Source organism: Somniosus microcephalus, chromosome 9, assembly GCF_052327205.1.
Source record: "Somniosus microcephalus isolate GS21.2 chromosome 9, FLI_Smic_1.0, whole genome shotgun sequence".
Taxonomy (NCBI): domain Eukaryota; kingdom Metazoa; phylum Chordata; class Chondrichthyes; order Squaliformes; family Somniosidae; genus Somniosus; species Somniosus microcephalus.
The window spans coordinates 87214520-87234815 of NC_140995.1; the positions used below are offsets into that span (position 1 = coordinate 87214520).

At 46.0% G+C, this 20296-nt stretch overlaps 1 long non-coding RNA gene across 2 annotated transcripts; it reads right to left on the minus strand.

Annotated features, from left to right (window-relative positions):
* Positions 1–790: 790 nt before the first annotated feature.
* On the minus strand, positions 791–20218 carry LOC147112509 (uncharacterized). Of its 2 annotated transcripts, none has more exons than XR_015079439.1 (3): positions 20120–20218; positions 4924–5049; positions 791–1212 (listed from the first exon to the last, which is right to left on the minus strand). It is a non-coding gene; the product is annotated as an uncharacterized LOC147112509 (long non-coding RNA). The 2 variants fall into 2 exon arrangements; XR_015079438.1 differs by lacking the exon at positions 20120–20218 and adding an exon at positions 19493–19969.
* Between the last annotated feature and the right edge of the window lie 78 nt (positions 20219–20296).

Consider the following 20296-nt stretch of genomic DNA (forward strand, 5'->3'; position numbering starts at 1 on the left):
CAATCTCCAGTAGCAGCAATGACTAATCATCATTGACCCTGTCCAAACATATAAGGATTCAGAAATGCATCAGAACAGTTGGGGAGGACATTTTACAAGTACTCGACACAACCTATGGAGCTGACTGATTAGGAATGGATTTCACATGCACCGCTTCTTGTAGGTGAAAATTGGCTCAGCGTGCCAGGAAAAAATCTAGTCACCAGCTTTCAGCAGGGATTCTGTCTAACAGAAGTCTTTATTTTATTGAGGCCTGCAGAAGCATCTGTTTTCATTTTATCTGGTCTTACAGGGCGCCAGCTACAACTTCAAACATTAGCCAAATTCAGTTCTCAAGCTGTGAAAACAAGCTGATAATATTTCAGTGCAATGACGTGATAGATACAGACAGCATCCACCCCAGATAGAACCATATCTATTATTATTCTGAACTATATGGCAATGGAATTTTTTTTGTATTAAAGAATAAATTTGAAATCCAATTGGCTAAAGTACAAAGGTTTCCTTCAAACTGTAGTTATATTTCTTTATTAAGCCAGTAGAAAACATTGCTTGCATGCTAATAAAAAAAACAAATACTGTTAAAATGCCCATTACCATGGATAAATGATGTCTTTATCCCATTGCACAGCGACTGAGCTGAAAGAAAGATTATGAATGCTGGAAACCTGAAATACTAAGTGGAAATGTTGGAAATGCAATGAGTTTCAGTCAATATTTTTTTAATGGGTTTTATGTTTCAAGTCCAAATGTGATGTTATTTGTCTGTCAGTAAGAGGCACGAAAGTGGTTAGAGCTAAATAAATATGCTCTTTAATATGCAGCCATCTTAATTCTGTACTGCAGCTGTTAATCATACATATACGTCACCAAGAAGAATCTCCTTGCCTCTTGTAGACAACATTTAATTCAGATGCATCATTCATTGTTTCATATCAACAAGCATATTAATGTGTTTCTTGATAAATTCTTTTGTGGTTAAAGGTAGCTTCCTTGCTGGTAATTGGGTAGGTGGGATCAAGTGAAGGTACAGATTGCCTCCTAACTTCTTCTCCTTGGCCATTACATTTTCTTTTGTCAGTTTTGATGAGTCATTAACTTTCATAGTGTTCTTATGATTCACTGATGCAAATTGTATATGTTGAATAACTCTGGCATCCACTTGAAACAAAGGCAGGAAATGCTGGAAACATTCAGCAGGTCATGCAGCATCTGTGGGGAGAGAATAGACATTTTGGATAAGGACCTTCCTCAAAACTGGAAGATAGAGATGGATACTTGAAGCAAAATTACTGAAATTCTCTAGATCAGGATCAGAGTAGAAAGCAGCATCGATACAGTCATCAATGTAATGGAAACAGAGGTCAGAGAAGGGAACTTTGAGGGTGCCTGTGAGCACTTGTTCAGTTTTTGCGACATGCTGATCAAATGGAAGTGCGGTATGGACCTCAAAATGGTTTGGGCTTTTCACCAAAAGCATCAGGTGCGCAATCATACTGTCCGTGCAAAGTGAAAGTTGGCCTCTACACTTCTTCCTAAGTTCTTACTTTTTTCAGCTTCTTTGTTGTCAACTCACTAGCTTTGCACCTGTAGATGCAAGCTTTAGAAGTCAATGCTTGTTCTTTTAAAAGTCTCTTAGCACATTGTTCTGTATGCCAGTAGCTATTCTGAGGTAGATTTTCAACTTGCCGCCCGTGTGTAAAACGGGCATTGTGGATCAGCCGCCTGTTAAAGAGGCTGCCTGCTTATCAGTTCCATTGAATCCAATGGAAATTAATATCGGGTAGTTTCTATAACAGGGAATGATCTGCAATATCAGTTTTATGTCTAGATGGAAGTTGAAGATCTACCCAGTCTCTGACTTGGCTTTCATCTACAGCGCACGGTTCTATATTCTAGCTCAGGTTTGCAACTTACTTACAACTATAAAGTTTCATGAAAGCCTTTGTCCCATCTTTGAAAGAAAGTAAGACTTATATTTATATAGTGCCTTCACGGCCTTAAGATGTCCCAAAGTGCTTTATTGCCAATGAAGTTCTTTTGAAGAGTAGTCACTGTTGTATGTAAGAAAGTGAATTGATGAAAATGTCTCATTCATATCGTTCATTGATTTCCCCAATCTCCACAGAACTCTTCATCTTGGTGAGAACAACATCAATGTTAATCTTGTCTTCAGTGCCCTTCTTGCAATACTAATATTTAGTGTAGTAGTTCTAGCATCTTCTGAATGCTCAATAATACATGATCCAATTTCATAGTTGTTCCATATTCTACTAAAACTTTTTTTTTCAATTACCTGCCATTTCCAATGTTGCCATGGAGGCCACATTTTGTATAATAACCTATAGAGTGGCTGAATTCCCAAGTATCCACACAGAAGCGCATCCCCATGTAATGTTTATTGTTAGTTGGCTGTCAGTATGAATGGCAAAAACTTCAGAGCCAAATCATTTTTATTGTTTACTGTTAACCCATCCTAATTCTACATAGCAGCTGTCAATCATACAAACAACTCCTAGGTCAGAGGACACAGTCAGGTTCTCGTCCCATTCCCAGTCTGACCTCTCTGAACTTGGCCTCCCACACTGCTCTAATGAAGCTCAATGCAGGTTTGAGGAATAGCTTTGTACTCGGTATTTTACAGCCGTCTGGTCTTAACATTGACTTTAACAACTTCAGATCTTAACCACAGCTCCCTTTGCCTCTGGGACAGCATGTGCTGGTAAATAGGAAATAGGATGGGTGCACCAGTGCTCCCGAGAATGGGAGAAGTTGTGGGCTGGCGCTTGGGATTGGGATCCTCTATCAGTACACAGCCAGAAGAGTGGCCTGTACCCCAGATATCCACTTGCCTATTCTTCCATCACACTCCCAGCCCACTGGAGCTTTCTTTGCTTTGCTAAAATCAGAAGTACAATATCAAAATTTGAGGATGACACCAAATTGGGAGGTATAGTTAATACTGAGGAAGACAAGATACAAGATGTTAACAAATTTGCAAAATGGGTGTGTAAATGACAAATGAATTTCAATATAGAGAAGTGTGAGGTGGTGAGTTTTGATAGCAGGACTAAGGAGGCCACGTACTCCTTGGAAAATAAGACTTCATTTTTTACAGGAGGGGGCGGGTGGGAAGGGTGCACGGGAGCCCGATAGTGGGCAACAAACTCGGCAAAGTCAGGGATGTGAAGGTCTTGCTGATCTTAATGGTGATGTATTCTCAATATCATCTATTTTTTTAATTACCATTTTATTAACAAGGGTTTGTTGATGTGCTAAAATGTTTCTTGCAACTTGTCTTTTGGGAACATTTTGATGGGAGCACTAATACTATTTGCAGAGAAATTGCCAAAACGTTTATAGGAAACTGCATTTTTGTATTCAGCAACTTTATGGCAATATAGGACAAGTATCTTTATTAGAATTGTTAATGCATTTAGCTCTTACATCTTCCTACATATTATACTGTATCATGCTCTCACCTTTATCTGTGGACCATTGATCTATAATTGGCTAAATTCTACAGCCTTGTGTGATGACACATTTTGTGTTTTGCATTATATTTTGCAGGATGTTTACAAAATGGAAAATAAAACTATGAATTACTGCAAATTAGAAACAAAAAGTGAAAATACTGTTCAGCATCTGAAAGAGAATAATGGTTTAATGTTTCAGCAGGGACTGTGTGTTCCACTGTTTAATATTTCTGATTATAACATTTTCAGGAGAGATAGGGAGGGAAAAGAGTGGGTGGGTAGCATTACTAGGAAAGGGTTCGATCACATCATTGGAATGAAATTATGTCCTAGAGGGTTGCATTGAGATAGAATCCATATGGATATAATTAAGAAATAGGAAGGGAATTGGTTCAATTCTTTGTGTGCAATAAAAGCAACCCAAACAGAGGAGATGAAATAGAGGTGGGATTCTGCAGACAGCTCAGAAAGATATGTAAGAACAACAAGGCAATAATATTGGATGATTTTAACTATCCCACGATTGACTGCAATAAAGCTAATGCATGCGTTCAACGTGGAGAATGTTTTTTAGAATGCATCCAGGACTGTTTCCTAGATCAGTATGTTTCGAGTCCAACACAAAAAGAAGCAAGCAGGAAGCTAAGCTTACAGAATGCACCGGTGAAAAATAGTGATGCAACATTATAGGTCTGATTCTCTGATCCTCATGCACCACCAGTGTAGCTCCCCATTAGGAGTGCAGGATCAGCGAATTGTCCCATATATCAGTTTCACTATTTATTTTAACCAGTCTGTTAGATTGTGCAAAAGCAATAGTGAAATGGCTTCAAATACCTGGAACTTAAAATAAGGACCCAGCTATTAAGGGCAAACAAATGAAAGAATCTCATAACCAGAGTACCTTTCAACCTTGTTTAGTACATACAGGACAATAAGAGCCAGGAAAGAGGTTCAAATTTCATTCTGTAACTGAACAGGAAGAATTTAGTGCGCCATTCACTGGAGAACCTCTGGCTGTGATGTTGAGATGTAATGTGGCCTGAGAATTGCTCAATAACTGGACCAAACAAAAACTGGACATTAGCTGCCCAGTTTATATGCATTTTATTTTAAAAGATAGCCTGTTGAAAAAAACACAACTGTTCAACTAAAAATGGGATAGTGGGACCCTTCAGCAGTGCTAGCACAGTCAAGCAGGAGACGCCTGTATAGGATAGACCAATCCTAAGAAAGAAGAGAACATCAGGTAGCGGTGAAGAGTTGAAATATGAAAAGAACTTGCACATAGATTTTAAAATGAGATGTGATGTGCTGTTAACTGTGCACAAGTAATGTCAGTAAAGTATTTGAAAAGGCATTGGAAAGATAAAGATGGCTGAAATGGAAAAGGCAGGTTAGAACTTTTTTGGGTGATGTGGAGAATGGACTACTTTTTTATTATTACCTTTCTGTACAATATTGATGATCGATGCAGAGCAATTTTCATGTGCCCACTCATTTGTCCCATGTGTAATTCAGACACTTCATATATCGAGAGTCTATCGACATCATGCCTGAATTTCTCCTTTAACTGAAAAGTAAGAGAACACCTGTGTTTTAATAATCTGCTGATGAAAAAGTATTTTCAGAAATCGCAGGTTTCAAATCCGCATGCTCCCGTGATTTTGTTAGTCTCTTCTCTTCTCTCTCTCTCTCTCTTAGGCAGTCCCTCGGAACCGAGGATGACTTGCTTCCACATTAAAAATGAGTTCTCAGGTGACTGATGAGTCCAATGTGGGACCTACAGCCTCTGTCACAGGTGGGGCAGGCGGTGGTTGAAGGGGTGGGTGGGTGGGGTACTTGGGTTGATGTGCGCTCCTTGCACTGCCTGCGCTTGGCTTCCGCTTGCTCCCGGCGAAGAGACTCGAGGTGTTCAGCGCCTTCTCGGATGCTTCTCCTCCACTTTGTGCGGTCTTGGGCCAGGGATTCCCGGGTGACGGTGGGGATGTTACACTTTTTCAAGGAGGCTTTGAGGGTGTCCTTGAAGCGGTTCCTCTGCCCACCTGTGGCTCTCTTGCCGTGCCGGAGCTCCAAGTAGAGCGTTTGTTTTGGGACTCTCCTATCGGGTTTGCGGACAATGTGACCCGTCCATCGGAGCTGATCGAGCATGGTCAAAGCTTCGATGCTGGGGATGTTGGCCTGAGCAAGAACACTGACGTTGGTGCACCTATCCTGCCAATGCATTTGCAGGATCTTGCAGAGGCAGCGTTGGTGGTACCTCTCCAGTGCTTTGAGGTGCCTGCTGTTCATGGTCCATGTCTCTGAGGCATACAGCAGGGCGGGTATCACTACTGCTCTGTAGACCATGAACTTAGTGCCGGGTGGGTTTTGTTAGTGGGTGATTAATTACAGAGAAAACCATGCATTCCTCCAGTGGTCGTTAAAAGAAAAAGTTGGCCCAATTTTTGAAAGGGTGTGTTAAGAAAGTGTCAATTTTCCATTCCATTGTATATGCCTTTCTGAACTGGCACATAGGTGGCTACTATTTCAGAGCTTTTTGCCAATTTTACAATGACTGATAGCATTAATAGGAACATATGCAGAAAAAAGGCATCACTCAGGATTTCGAGGTGTTGCATTACTTTCATAGCGTAGACTGGCATCTCCTGTTTTCTGAGATTTAAATGTAATAAGTAAATGCTTTAAGGATGTGCGCTAGGAGTTAAGAGGATTAAGTGTTATACTGAAACAATTTATGCACCGTGAGAGAAACCATTGCTATCACCTTCACTTCAGCTGGTACCTTTCATACTCCTGTCAGAGAATATACAGGCACCAGTCAGTCAGCAATACCTAAATTAATTTCTTATGTCACTGCTGCTTTGCTCAAATGTCAAGTTAATCTTACAACGTCACTGCAGTAACAAAGGTATTTTACTATTACTGCATTCCCCAATTGCTATTTTTTCTTTATCAATTTTTCTCTCCTGTCATGAAGGTGTCCTGGGCACCTTCTGGTTACCTCACTCAAGTGACTTTTCCTAATGTCTGAGGCTTGACAGTGAGCATTGATGGCTATTTGATTCTGGGGATCATCATACCTGAATCCAGACGTGGCATGACTTTACGTCAACAACCAGTATTCAAAGCAAATGCCGGATAGCGATCAGGAATGGGAAGTTTGGCCTATTTACACCTCCATCAGTAATGCAGGTGTAAGCAGACGATAAAACTTGAGCTGTGAGTATAAAACTAGAAGACTAGAAGCAATGAAAATAACATTTTTACTGCCACTTACAGAAGCAGAAAGACTTCCAGCAGAACAAAGTTAATGCTCAATCAACTCCTTCAAAAATAATTGGACAACATATCTGATTAGGAATGGGATTGAAACATATAAGAATGAACTGAGATAATCAATACTCCATGGAACACTAAGGTGTGTGCACTGCTGTGCTCTGGCTAATGAATGAAAATAACTTGTCAGATTTTAATAGTGGAAACGAGGGATTAGGTAGATATTTTGGAGTTTTGATGATCAGGGAGAAATACTGCAAATCATTCCCTCAGGAGATACATAAATAAAGTGGTATTGAGTCCAAGGTGTGGAAGGTTATGCATGGTTTGTTGAAATGGAAGGTAATTAGAATCATAGGGGAGAAATTCGATTATGCCAAAGGCCGCCACGAGGGGCCGACCTGGAGACCAAAACAATGAAATGGCGGTGCGGGGCGCAGCCGGGCTTCACCTTGCGAGCGGAGGTCGGCCTGGGTCACAATCCAATATTTTCCCACGGATTGGTAAGGGGCCGTGGCAGGGCACTAAGGGGTCGCATCACTCGGCGATGACACTATTGCCGGCGGCACAGCGGCGCCGGGGGGCTATCGGCTACCACTGCTGCTAACCTACCGCTGAATTTCGCAGGAGGTGTTAGCGGCACCACGCCCAGGCACTAGGGGATTTGGTTCTCATTAGCGCCCCCAGGGGCGCTAACGAGAGGCGCAAACCAACCTAATTTTCCCCCCTAAAGAATCATAATGATACAGCACAGAAGAAGGCCATGAGCCCATCATGCCTGTGCCGATTCTTTGAAAGAGCTCTCCAATTTTTTCCCTTTCAAGTATTTATCCAATTCCCTTTTGAACGGTCCTATTGACTATGCTTCCTCCACCCTTTCAGACAGTGCATTCCAGATCATATCAATTCTCTGCATAATTTATTTTTCCTCATGTCGCCTCTGGTTCTTTTGTCAATTACCTTAAATCTGTGTCCTCTGGTTACTGATCCTTCTGCTCCTGGAAACAGTTTCTCCTTATTTACTCTATCAAAACCCTTCATGATTTTGAACACCTCTGTCAAATCTCCTCTTGTGCATGTCCTTTGCTGACATTACCAACTCTTATGTATATTCGAAATAACAACAGAAAATGCTGGAAATACTCAGCAGGCCAGGCAACATCCGTGGAGAGAGAAACATGTTCTGTCTGGGTATAATAAGATACAGACTGCAGCAGAAACGGTACAACAGGTGTTTATTCAACGTGGCTCACAGTTGAACTGATCTGTACAGATTACTACTCAGGGCTATATACAGGTGTGGTCACTGCCGGTACTACAGTATACATGAGCTGTAAAAGATAGTTCCCCACTTAAAGGTATATACATTACAATTCCACCCTTTTTAGATTAACAGTACCATAACGCTCATTTAACAATTAAATATCAAACTAATTACAATTAACTCTTTTAACATGCAACATTAGCTGAAAATAGTCTATTTATATATTCAGACTTTGGGGAGGCTTCCTAATCCTTTCTGGATAGCGCCTTTCCCGAGTGTCTTGCTCTTGGTGCGGAGGCAATTCTGGCCCCCTGTCGTCGGTTGGTTCATCAGCTTCCGATGCTACTGTTTCTGGGGTAGATGCGACCTGTACATCGGGTTCATCACCAGGTACGTATGGGCAAGGCATGGGGTTGACTTGTTCCTGTGACTCTAGGATCTGGTCAGCATGGCGTCTCACGATGCTCTCCCCAATGTCCACTGTGTACATTAGTGGGCCCTGCCGTGTGCATGTCATTCCTGGCTGCCATTTTTCTGTTCGGTAGTCGCGGACCAAGACTGGTTGCCCTACATTGAAGCTCCTTGTTGGCTTCTCATGGATGCGCTGGAATTGCTTACTCTCAACATCTCTTCGTACATTTGGTCTGAGCAAATCCAGGTGAGACCTTAACCTTCGGTTAAAGAACATCATGGCTGGGGCCTGGTTGGTGACTGCATGTGTCGCATTCCGGTAGGCGAACAGGAAATTGTCCACCTTGTGCTGCAGCGGAATGTTGTCATTGTACATAGCCTTTATTGCCTTCTTAAAGGTTTGTACTAACCTCTCAGCCAATCCATTTGTGGCTGGATGATATGGGGCGGATGTGTAATGCCTTACCCCATTCTTTTTCAAGAACCTCCAGAACTCTTCGGACACAAACTGTGGTCCGTTGTCGGAGCAAATCTGTTCTGGCAAGCCATTCCTGGTAAAAATGGTCCGTAGGACAGCAATAGTTTTCTCCGTGGTGGTGGAGGACATTTTGATGACCTCAGGCCATTTCGAGTGCGCATCCACGGCTATTAAAAACATTGAGTCCATGAATGGACCAGCAAAATCAATATGCACCCGTTGCCATGGAGATGAGGGCTACTCCCATGGGTGTAGAGGGGCCTGTGGTGGTGCATTTTGGACTTTCTGGCATCCTGAGCAACTCTTGGTCAGGTCCTCGATTTGTTTATCGATTCCTGGCCACCACACATAAGCCCTGGCTAGGCTATTCATTTCTAGGCTATTCATTTTTACCCCTCCCAGATGACCCTCATGAAGCTCATTGAGCACTCTATCCCTTAACTTGGGTGGAATTACCACTCGGGATCCACACATCAAGGTCCCCCGGCACATTGACAGCTGTTCTCTCCTTGTCGAGAATGCTGGTATCAGTGAGTTGCCATGTGCTGGCCATCCCTTCACCGTCAAATCATATACCCGAGACAGTGTCGGGTCATTTCGGGTTTCCTTTTCGATACAAGCGTTAGTTACCGGTAGGTATTCAACTATAGTCCAATGGAATATTTCGACAGGATCCACTGCTGGTGCTTCCTCCGCAGTAGGCAGTGGCAGGCGTGATAGCCCATCAGCATTTCCATGCTATTTTGTGCCCTTATATTCAATCTCATAGTGGTGCGCCCCTAGAAAAAGTGACCAACTTTGTAGTCGTTGCGCAGTCATCACCGGAACGCCCTTCTTCGGATTAAAAATGGAGACAAGAGGCTGGTGATCCGTCAGCAAGGTGAATTTCTGCCCGTGCAGATAGTGATTGAACTTTTTCACTCCCCACACTAGGCTGAGGGCCTCCCTGTCAATCTGGGCGTAGTTACGCTCGGCTGAGGTTAGTGATCATGGCGCAAAGGCTATTGGCCTCTCTGAGCCATCCGAGAATTTGTGCGACAGCACCGCTCCAATGCCGTAGGGTGACGCATCACATGCCAACCGAATTGGTAATGCTGGGTTGTAATGGGCCAATACCTCTTTCGATGTGATTAGTGTTTCGCTCTTCTGGAAAGCTCATCTACATTCGTCACTCCACTTCCATGGCACCCCAGTTTGCAGTAGGGTGCTCAGTGGGTGTAGTATTGTAGACAAATTTGGCAAGAACTTATGGTAGTAGTTTACCAGCCCGAGGGACGACCTCAGTTGTGACACATTTTCCGGTGCTGGAGCCTTGACTACTGCCTCAATCTTCTCTGGGGACTTATGTAACCCTTCTTTATCGATAACATGGCCACAATACGAGATCTGTTTTCTAAAAAACTCGCATTTGGGGCGGATAGCTCGGAGCCCATATTCTTGCAATCTAGTGAGTACCTGCTCCAGGTTGGCAAGGTGATCACTGTCATTTTCGCCCGTGACCAGGATGTCGTCCAAATAACACAGGGTCCCTGGGATCCCTTGCAGGACTTGTTCCATTGCCCTCTGCCAAATAGCCGGAGCTGATGCTACCCCGAATACCAGCCGGTTGTATTGGTAGAGACCTTTATGGGTGTTGATTGTGAGGTATTTTTTTGATGCTTCTTCTACCTCCATTTGCAGATACGCCTGGGCCAGATCAATCTTAGTGAAGCGTTTCCCTCCAGATAGCGAGGCAAAAATATCTTCAATCCGCGGAAGTGGATATTGTATGGTGTGAGGACCGGGCTCACTGTTACCTTAATATCCCCACAGATGCGAACCTTCCTTGGTTCCCCAGGCGTGCCGCTCAACGACTTTTTCATCACAGGGACGATGGGTGTAGCCCACTCGATCCAGTCTACCTTGGACAGTACACCTGAACCTTCCAGACTCTCCAGCTCTGCTTTGACGGCTGGGCGGATCGCATAAGGTACCGGTCTGGCCTTAAAAATTTTGGGCTTGCGTTTTCTTCAATTTGAATTGTCGCTGTCATGCCTTTTAGTGTTCCGAGTCCTTGCTGGAACACTCCTTTCGCGTCAGTTAGGATCTTTGACAGTCGCCCAGGTGTGACGTCGTCATCCTTTTTGTCAGCCACAGTCAGTGCCTGTATGGAATGCCAATCCAGTTGTATTTTCCGGATCCATTCACGTCCCAGTAATGGCGGTCCTCCATCTTGTAATACATACAGGTCTAGTTTTGGTGTTTCCTTACCGTTATATATAATGGTCACCCTTATTTTTCCTTTGGGGTAGACTTTTTGCCCCGTGTACGTCTTCAAAATAATTTTTGTGTCTCTCAAGAGTATGTGTGAGAATAGCCGCTCGTAGTCCCATCGGTTTATGACTGTTAGGGCTGATCCTGTGTCCAATTCCATCTTTACCTGGACTCCTGCTTTCTTGAGAGTGACCCAAATGGTTCGGTGATCCTCCGTTGTGATCACATTATGTAGTTTCAGACAACTCAGTTCCCTGCTTTCGGAGTCGTTATCACTCTTTTGTTCGTCTGAGCTATTCTCCGTCATCTTATGTACCTTCTTGTACTTTTCTTTGGTAGGTTTCTTATTGCTGGTTTTCTTTCCCAACCTGCAGACTCGTGCTATGTGTCCTACTTTTCCACACTGTCTGCACACTTTGTCTTTGAACCAGCAATCATTCTGGTCATGTGTTGTTCTGCCGCAGTGATAGCATTTCTCTGTTCCATATGACATTTCATTTGTGCCATATTCTTGCAGTCTCTGTTGTATCTCTGCAGCGCCCCGTGCTGCTGCTTCATATGATACCGCAATGCTGAAAGCCTTTTCCAGCGTAAGGTCCTTTTCAGATAAAAGCCGTTTCTGGGTTCCTTCACTTTGAAGCCCACACACAAACTTGTCCCTTAAGGTATCTGCCAGTCCCGCACCAAACTGGCAGTGTTTCGATAGTTTGCGCTGTTCTGATAAATAATCAGCATTGCTTTCATCCTTATTCTGGTTCTGTTTGTGACACTTGAATCTTTCTGCTATCAGCAGCGGTGTGGGGTTTAAATGTTCCTGTAGTATCGTTACTATGTCTTCAAAACTCTTTTCCATTGGCTTCGTTGGGGTTACTAGATTTCGTAATAACCCATACGTCTTTGCACCCATTAAATTTAACAATACCGACGCTTTCTTGTCATCTGACACCTCATTTGCCTTGCAGTACACCTCTATCGCTCGACATATGTAGTCCAATCTTCGACTTCATTGTCAAATGCGGTGATACTGCCACTCTTCGGCATTTTGGGTGTGGTTTAAAATGGTGTCTCCTGATGGCTTAAAATGGCGTCTCCCGCGCTTTCCTTCCTCCCCAGCTGCTGCCAACGCCGCATTCGGCGGTTCTCGTGGCAATGGCGGCGCCCCGTGGGTTTCGTGCACTTCTCCTGTGCTGCTGCCAACACCGCTCTCGGCGGTCCTCATGGCAATTGCGGCGCCTCGCGGGTTTCTGCGCATCTCTCTCTCCCTCTCTCCGACGCTGCTCGGCCCCTGAACACCGGCTGCGCCCTATGCGCTCTGCCCTCTCTCTCTCTCCCCCGTCGACGCTGCTCGGCCCTTTGCTGTGCCGCTCGGTCGGGCTCTAGCCCGCTGCTGTCCGGGAAGGGTCTGCGCACTACCTGTTGCCAGCCCGTTTCGCTGGACCACCTCGACTGGAAAGCCAAGCCTGGCTCTCGACAGCCTCCCCGCAATTCTCGAGTCTCTGCTGGATGACTGGGCGGTTGCCCGTGGTCGACGCCCGAGTCTCTGGCATTGACCTCCAATCCACTGATCTCCAGAAATGAATCCCCGGGAGGTGATGCAGAGTTGCAGGTAGGTTCGAACTTGCCTCGTCGTCAATGTTGTGTCTGGGTATAATAAGATACAGACTACAGCAGAAACGGTACAACAGGTGTTTACTCGATGTGGCTCACAGTTGAACTGATCTGTACAGATTACTACTCAGGGCGATATACAGGTGTGGTCACTGCTGGTACTACAGTATACATGAGCTGTAAAAGATAGTTCCCCACTTAAAGGTATATACATTACAAAACAGACTTAACGTTTCAGGTCTGGGACTTTTAAACATTAACTCTATTTCTCTCTCCATGGATGCTGCCTGGCCTGCTGAGTATTTCCAGCATTCTCTGTTGTTATTTCAGATTTCCAGCATAGAAACATAGAAACATAGAAGATAGGAGCACGAGTAGGCCATTGGGCCCCTCGAGCCTGCTCCACCATTCAATGAGATCATGGCTGATCATTCAAACTCAGTACCCTGTCTGTTATGTCCGTGTGTAATTGAGACACGGACTGCAGAAGTTGGTTATAACAGGTGTTTACTGAATGGAGACAAAACTGGAACTACAATACAAAGTTACTCTACAGGCTTATATACAGGGGTGGTCACTACTGGTACTGCAGTATACAGGGGCTGCAGAATATAGTTCCTTCTTCAAGGTACATACACTACAATTCCTCCCCTTTTAGCTAAACAGTACATAACATTTGATTAATAATTAAATAACATATTTACAATTACAGTTGCTATATACATTAGCTGAAGTTAATCAATTATAAATTCAGTCTTTGAGGAGGCTTCCTGATTCTGTCTGGATAACGCCTCTTTGGGGTATCAGGTTCTTCTGGCAAAGTTGATTCGGGGTCAACGTCGTTGTTTGGTTCGTCTGCTTCCAATATCACCGATTCTGAGGTAGATGCAATTGGTACTTCGGTTTCATCACCAGGTGTATAGGATCGTGGTGTAGATTTGACGTTTTCCAGTGACTCTAGAATCTGGTCAGCATGGCGTCTTACAATGCTCTCTCCAACGTCCACGGTATACATTAGAGGTCCTTGCCGTGTGCAGATCGTTCCTAGCTGCCATTTCTCTGTGCGGTAGTCCCGGGCCAAAACTGGTTGACCTATCTTGAAACTCCTGGTTGGCCTTTCATTCATATTCTGAAACTGTCTGTTCTCCACATCTCTTCTGATGTTTGGCTTAACCAAATCCAAGCGGCATCTTAGTCTTCGATTGAAGAACATTATGGCTGGAGTTTGGTTGGTAACCGCATGTGTCGCACTCCGGTAGGCAAATAAGAAGTTATCCACCTTGTGTTGTAGGGGTATGTCTTCATTACACATTGCCTTGATAGCCTTCTTGAATGTTTGAATGAACCTCTCAGCCAATCCATTGGTGGCTGGATGATATGGGGCGGATGTGTAATGCTTAACACCATTATTCTTTAAGAACCTCCGGAACTCTTCAGACACAAACTGTGGTCCATTGTCGGAGCAAATCTGTTCAGGCAGCCCATTTCTGGTGAATATGGTTCGTAAGACTGTGATCGTTTTTTCTGTGGTGGTTGAGGACATTTTTATTACCACTGGCCACTTTGAATGTGCATCCACCGCAATTAAAAACATCGAGTCCATAAATGGACCAGCAAAATCAATGTGTACCCTTTGCCATGGAGATGAGGGCCACTCCCATGGATGTAGAGGGGCTTGTGGTGGGGCGTTTTGGACCGTCTGGCATCCTGTACAGCTCTTGGTCATCTCTTCGATTTCTCTATCAATTCCCGGCCACCACACAAACGCTCTGGCTAAGTTCTTCATTTTTACCCCTCCCAGATGACCCTCATGAAGCTCATTGAGCACTCTATCCTTCAATTTGGGTGGAATTACTACTCTGGATCCACACATCAAGGTTCCTCGGCACACTGACAGCTGTTGTCTTCTCGGCGAGAATGCTGGCAACAGTGGTTCGCCATGTGCTGGCCATCCCTTCACCGTTAAATCATAGACCCTGGAGAGTGTCGGGTCATTTCGTGTTTCCTTTTCTATGTTTGCATTCGTCACAGGTAGATATTCGACTATGGTCGAGTGGAATATCTCCACAGGATCCACTGCAGGTGCTTCTTCCACCGTCGGCAACGGTAGGCGCGACAATCCATCAGCATTCCCATGCTGTTTAGTTCCTTTGTACTCTATGTCATATTGGTGTGCCCCTAGGAAAAGGGACCACCTCTGTAGCCGTTGAGCTGTCATTATCGGGACGCCCTTCTTAGGGTTGAAAATGGAGACAAGAGGTTGATGATCAGTTAGTAGAGTAAATTTCTGTCCGTGCAGGTTGTGATTGAACTTCTTCACCCCCCACACCAGGCTGAGGGCCTCTCTGTCAATCTGGGCATAGTTAAGCTCGGCTGCAGTTAACGAGCGTGACGCAAAAGCTATCGGCCTCTCTGAACCATCAAGGGATTTATGTGACAGTACCGCTCCAACGCCGTAGGGAGACACATCACACGCCAGTCTTATCGGTAGTGATGGGTTGTAGTGAGCCAATACTTCTCTTGAAGTGATCAGGCCTTTACACTTCTGAAAGGCCCGCTTACATTCATCGCTCCATTTCCATGCTACTCCAGTTTGTAGCAGGGTGGTCAGTGGGTGCAGAATTGTGGACAAATTCGGCAAAAACTTATGGTAGTAATTCACCAATCCGAGGAATGACCTCAGTTGCGACACATTTTCAGGCACTGGAGCCTTAACTACCGCTTCAATTTTGTCAGGGGACTTATGTAACCCCTCTTCATCAATCACGTGGCCACAATACGATATTTGTTTCTTAAAAAACTCGCACTTGGGGCGATTGGCTCGTAGCCCATGTTCTCTTAGTCTAGTGAGCACCTGCTCTAGGTTGGCAAGGTGTTCACTGTCAATTTCACCTGCCACTAGGATGTCGTCCAAGTAACACTGAGTCCCCGGAATCCGTTGCAGAACTTGTTCCATTGCTCTTTGCCATATAGCCGGAGCTGATGCTACTCCGAATACCAGTCGATTATACTGGTAAAGACTTTGTGAGTGTTTATTGTGAGATATTTCCTAAAGGATTCTTCAACCTCCATCTGCAAATATGCTTGCGCTAGGTCAATTTTTGTAAAACGCTTCCCTCCAGATAGTGAGGCGAAAATATCTTCTATCCTCGGAAGAGGATACTGTACTGTGTGAAGAACTGGGTTCACAGTCACCTTGAAGTCCCCACAGATGCGAACCTTCCTTGGCTCCTCAGACTTATTGTTTAACGTTTTCTTCATGACAGGAACGATGGGTGTCGCCCACTCGCTCCAGTCTACTTTAGATAACACGCCTGCATTCTCCAGATTCTCCAGCTCTGCCTCGACGGCTGGGCGAATTGCATACGGTACCGGTCTTGCTTTGAAAAACTTGGGAATTGCATTCTCTTCTATTTTTATCGAGGCGGTTACGCCTTTAAGAGTTCCCAGTCCTTGTTGAAATACCTCTTTCGCGTTAGCTAAGATTTTTGACAATCGTCCAGGTGTGACGTCGTCATCCTTTTTACCAGCCACAGTCAGTGCCTGAATGGAGTGCCAGTCTAAACTTATCTTTCTGATCCATTCACGTCCCAATAATGGTGGTCCACCATCGTGCAGTATGTACAGATACAATTTCTGTATTTCCTTGCCGTTGTATTCGACAGTCACCCTTATTTTCCCTCTGGGGTATACTTTCTGCCCCATATATGTCTTCAAGACAATGGATGTGTCTTTCAAAGGTATGTGTGAGAATAGCCGCTCGTAGTCTCGTCGATTCATGATGGTCAGGGCTGATCCTGTATCCAATTCCATTTTGACTTGGGACCCTGCTATCGTGAGGGTGACCCAAATGGTTCGGTGATCCTCTTTTGTGATTACGTTGTGTAGTTTGAGACAGCTTAGTCTCTTGTTCCCGGATTCACTATCGCTCTTCTGGTGTTCGGAACTACTGTCCGTCATCTTTTGTACTTTCCTGTACTGTTCCTTAGTAGTCTTTTTGTTGTCGTTAGTCTTCTTCCCGGACCTGCAAACTCGTGCAATGTGTCCCATCTTTCCGCATTGCCTGCATGTTTTGTCCTTGGACCAGCAGTCCTTCTGGTCATGGGTTGTTCTGCCGCAGCGATAACATTTTTCAAATCCCCGTGTCATTTCATGGGTGCCGTATTCCTGTGGCTTTTGCTGTATTTCCGCAGCTCCCCTTGCTGCTGCTTCATACGGTACTGCCATGCTGAAAGCCTTATCTAGCATCAGCTCTTTCTCTGAGAGTAACCTCTTCTGGGTTCCTTCACTCAGGAGTCCACAGACAAATTTGTCCCGTAGGGTATCTGCCAGTCCTGCTCTGAACTGGCAGTGCTTTGATAGCTTGCGTAGTTCCGTAAGGTAATCAGCATTGCTCTCATCTTTATGCTGATTTCTCTTGTGGAATTTAAATCTTTCTGCTATCAGCAGCGTTGTAGGATTTAAGTGTTCCTGTAGGATATCAACAATTTCGTTAAAACTCTTCGCCATCAGTTTGACTGGAGTGATCAGGTTCCGCAATAGGCCGTACGTTCTTGCGCCCATTAAGTTTAGTAGTACCGATGCCTTTTTCTCATCGGCTACTTCATTTGCCTTGCAATATACTTCGACTCTTTCCATATATGTGGTCCAGTCTTCTGTTGCATTATCGAAGGCAGTGATACTGCCAGTCTTCGGCATCTTGGAGATCTAAGATGGCACCTCCCGCGCTTTGCCTTCTTCCCCGATTGAACAAAATGGCGCCTCCCGTGCTTTGCCTTCTTCCCCGTTGGATTAAGATGGCGCCTCCCGCGCTTTCTGCCTTTTTCCGCTGCTGCCAGCGCTGTTGCTGGCATTTTTATGCCTTGATGGCGACGCCCTATGGTCTTTGCGTGCTTCCCCCCGCGCTGCTGCCAACGCCGCTCTCCGTGGCCCCCGTGGCAAACTGCAGCTCCTCGTGGCTTTCTGCGCTTTTAATTTCTTTTTCTTTTATTTGAATTACTGTTCCCGTCGTCAGTGCAGACCCTATGGGACACTTCCCTCCCTCCTCTCGGGTCTGTATGCTGCCCGGCTTCGTAGCACTGGCCGCGCCCTGTGTGCTCCACCCTCTCTCTCTCTCTCCTCTTCCCAACAACGCTGCTCGGCCCCGTTGAAAAGCCACCCGATCGAGCTCTAGCCCGCCGCAGCCCAGGAAGGATCAGTGTTCCCGTGTTGCCACCAGCCCAATTAGCTGGAACACCATAGACTGGAGAACCAAGCCCAGCTCTCGACAGCCTCTCCTGCAAATCTTCGAATTCGATGAATCAGAGGGCGGTTGTCCACGGTCGACGCCCGTTTCTTCTGTTTGTTTGTTTTTTTTTTCTTTTTGGATTTCTTCCTTCTGGCTTCGACCGCTAATAACTTCGCTTCAGGGATGGATCCCCGAGAGGTGGTGCAGAACTATAGGTAAGTTCGGATCTGTTCGTCGCCAATGTAATGTCCATGTGTAATTGAGACACAGACTGCAGAAGTTGGTTATAACAGGTGTTTACTGAATGGAGAAAAAACTGGAACTACTATACAAAGTTACTACACAGGCTTATATACGGGGTGGTCACTACTGGTACTGCAGTATACAGGGGCTGCAGAATATAGTTCCTTCTTCAAGGTACATACACTACACTGTCCCTGCCTTCTCCCCATATCCCTTGATTCCTTTAACCTTAATAAATATATCCAGCTCCTTCTTGAATATATTTAACTAGCTGGGGGTGCCCGGCAGTGCCGAGGCTTTTTCGTGGGCATGTTGTTGTTGGAAGAGAGAGAGAGAGTGACTGGGGGGGTGGGGAAAGAGAGAGAGCGACTGGGGGGGGGTGGGGGGGAAGAGAGAGAGCGACTGTGGGGGGAAGAGAGAGAGCGACTGGGGGGGGAAGAGAGAGACCAACTGGGGGGGAAGAGAGAGAGTGACTGGGGGGGGAAGAGAGAGAGCGACTGGGGGGAAGAGAGAGAGCGACTGGGGGGGAAGAGAGAGAGCGACTGGGGGGGAAGAGAGAGAGTGACTGGGGGGGAAGAGAGAGAGAGACTGGGGGGGAAGAGAGAGCGCGAGTGGGGGGGAGAGAGAGCGCGAGTGGGGGGGAGAGAGAGCACGAGTGGGGGGAGAGAGAGCGCGAGTGGGGGGGAGAGAGAGCGCGAGTGGGGGGGCGAGAGAGCGCGAGTGGGGGGGAAGAGAGAGAACGAGTGGGGGGGAAGAGAGAGAGCGAGTGGGGGGGAAGAGAGAGAGCGAGTGGGGGGAAGAGAGAGAGCGAGTGGGGGGGAAGAGAGGCTAATGAGGTTATTTAGTCAGTTTTTATTGAACATTTTTACACACACTCCCCCCCTCCCTCACACACACACTCCCCCCTCCCTCACACACACAAACTCCCCCCCACACACACACACACACCACCCCCTCTCCCCCCCTCTCCCTCCCTCTCCCTCACACTCCCCCCCTCCCTCTCCCTCCCCCCCCTGTTGGACTACAACCTGGTGTTGTGTGACTTTTTACATTTGTCCACCCCAGTCCAACTCCGGCATCTCCACACCATGGCCCCCCCTCCCTCATACTCCCCCCCTCCCTCCCCCCTCTCCCTCACACTCCTTCCCCCCTCCCTCAATCTCCCCCCCTCACACTCCCCCCCCCCTCTCCCTCACACTCCCTCCCCACCTCTCCCTCACACTCCCCCCCCCCTCAGGCCCGACCGGACTCACCTCGGTAGCAGAACGGAGTCAGTCCGACAACGGGAGGCCGAGGTTCCAGCTGGTGAACAAGGCGGGCCTTTGGACCCGGTTGGCAGACTCCCGTGTCCGATTGAGATCGGGGGCAGCCGTTTAAAAAACGCTGGTTTTGCTGGTCCCGCACTGACGGGAAGAGAGAGAGGGGGAAGTAGAGGGAGAGAGAGGGAAGAGGAGAGAGAGGGAGAGAGGGAAGAGGAGAAGGAGAGAGAGAGAAGAGGAGAGAGAGAGAGAGAGAGATAAATTTTTTGATTTTAAAAAACGCCGGTTTTGCCGGACCCGCACTCACGGGAAGAGAGAGAGGGGGAAGTAGAGAGAGAGAGAGAGGGAAGAGGAGAGAGAGAAGGAGAGGGAGAGAGGGAAGAGGAGAAGGAGAGAGAGAGAGAGGGAAGAGAGAGAGAGAGAAAGAGAGAAATTTTTTGAGCTTCAGGCCTGCCTGCAGCGGGCCTGGAGAGCAGCCCCGAGTCCCCCCTGCGTGAGGGTGAGGAGGAGGGGGGAACGGCGACGGTTAGGGGATCACTTAATTTCCTACTGTTGCTAAACACAATTTAAAACCCAAATAAATTGTTATTTAATTCCCTAACACACAATTCAAATATTTACCTTAGTTCCCTAACACACAGAAAGTGTGGGAAAAAAATCGTGAAGAATCAAGATGGCGGCCACTCACCTCGGTTCAGAATGATAAGGCCCGCCCACACACGCACCAATTGGTCGACCGCCAGGTCACCGAAGCGTAGGATTGGTCAATCGTCAAGTCACTCAACACTCAACTGTAGG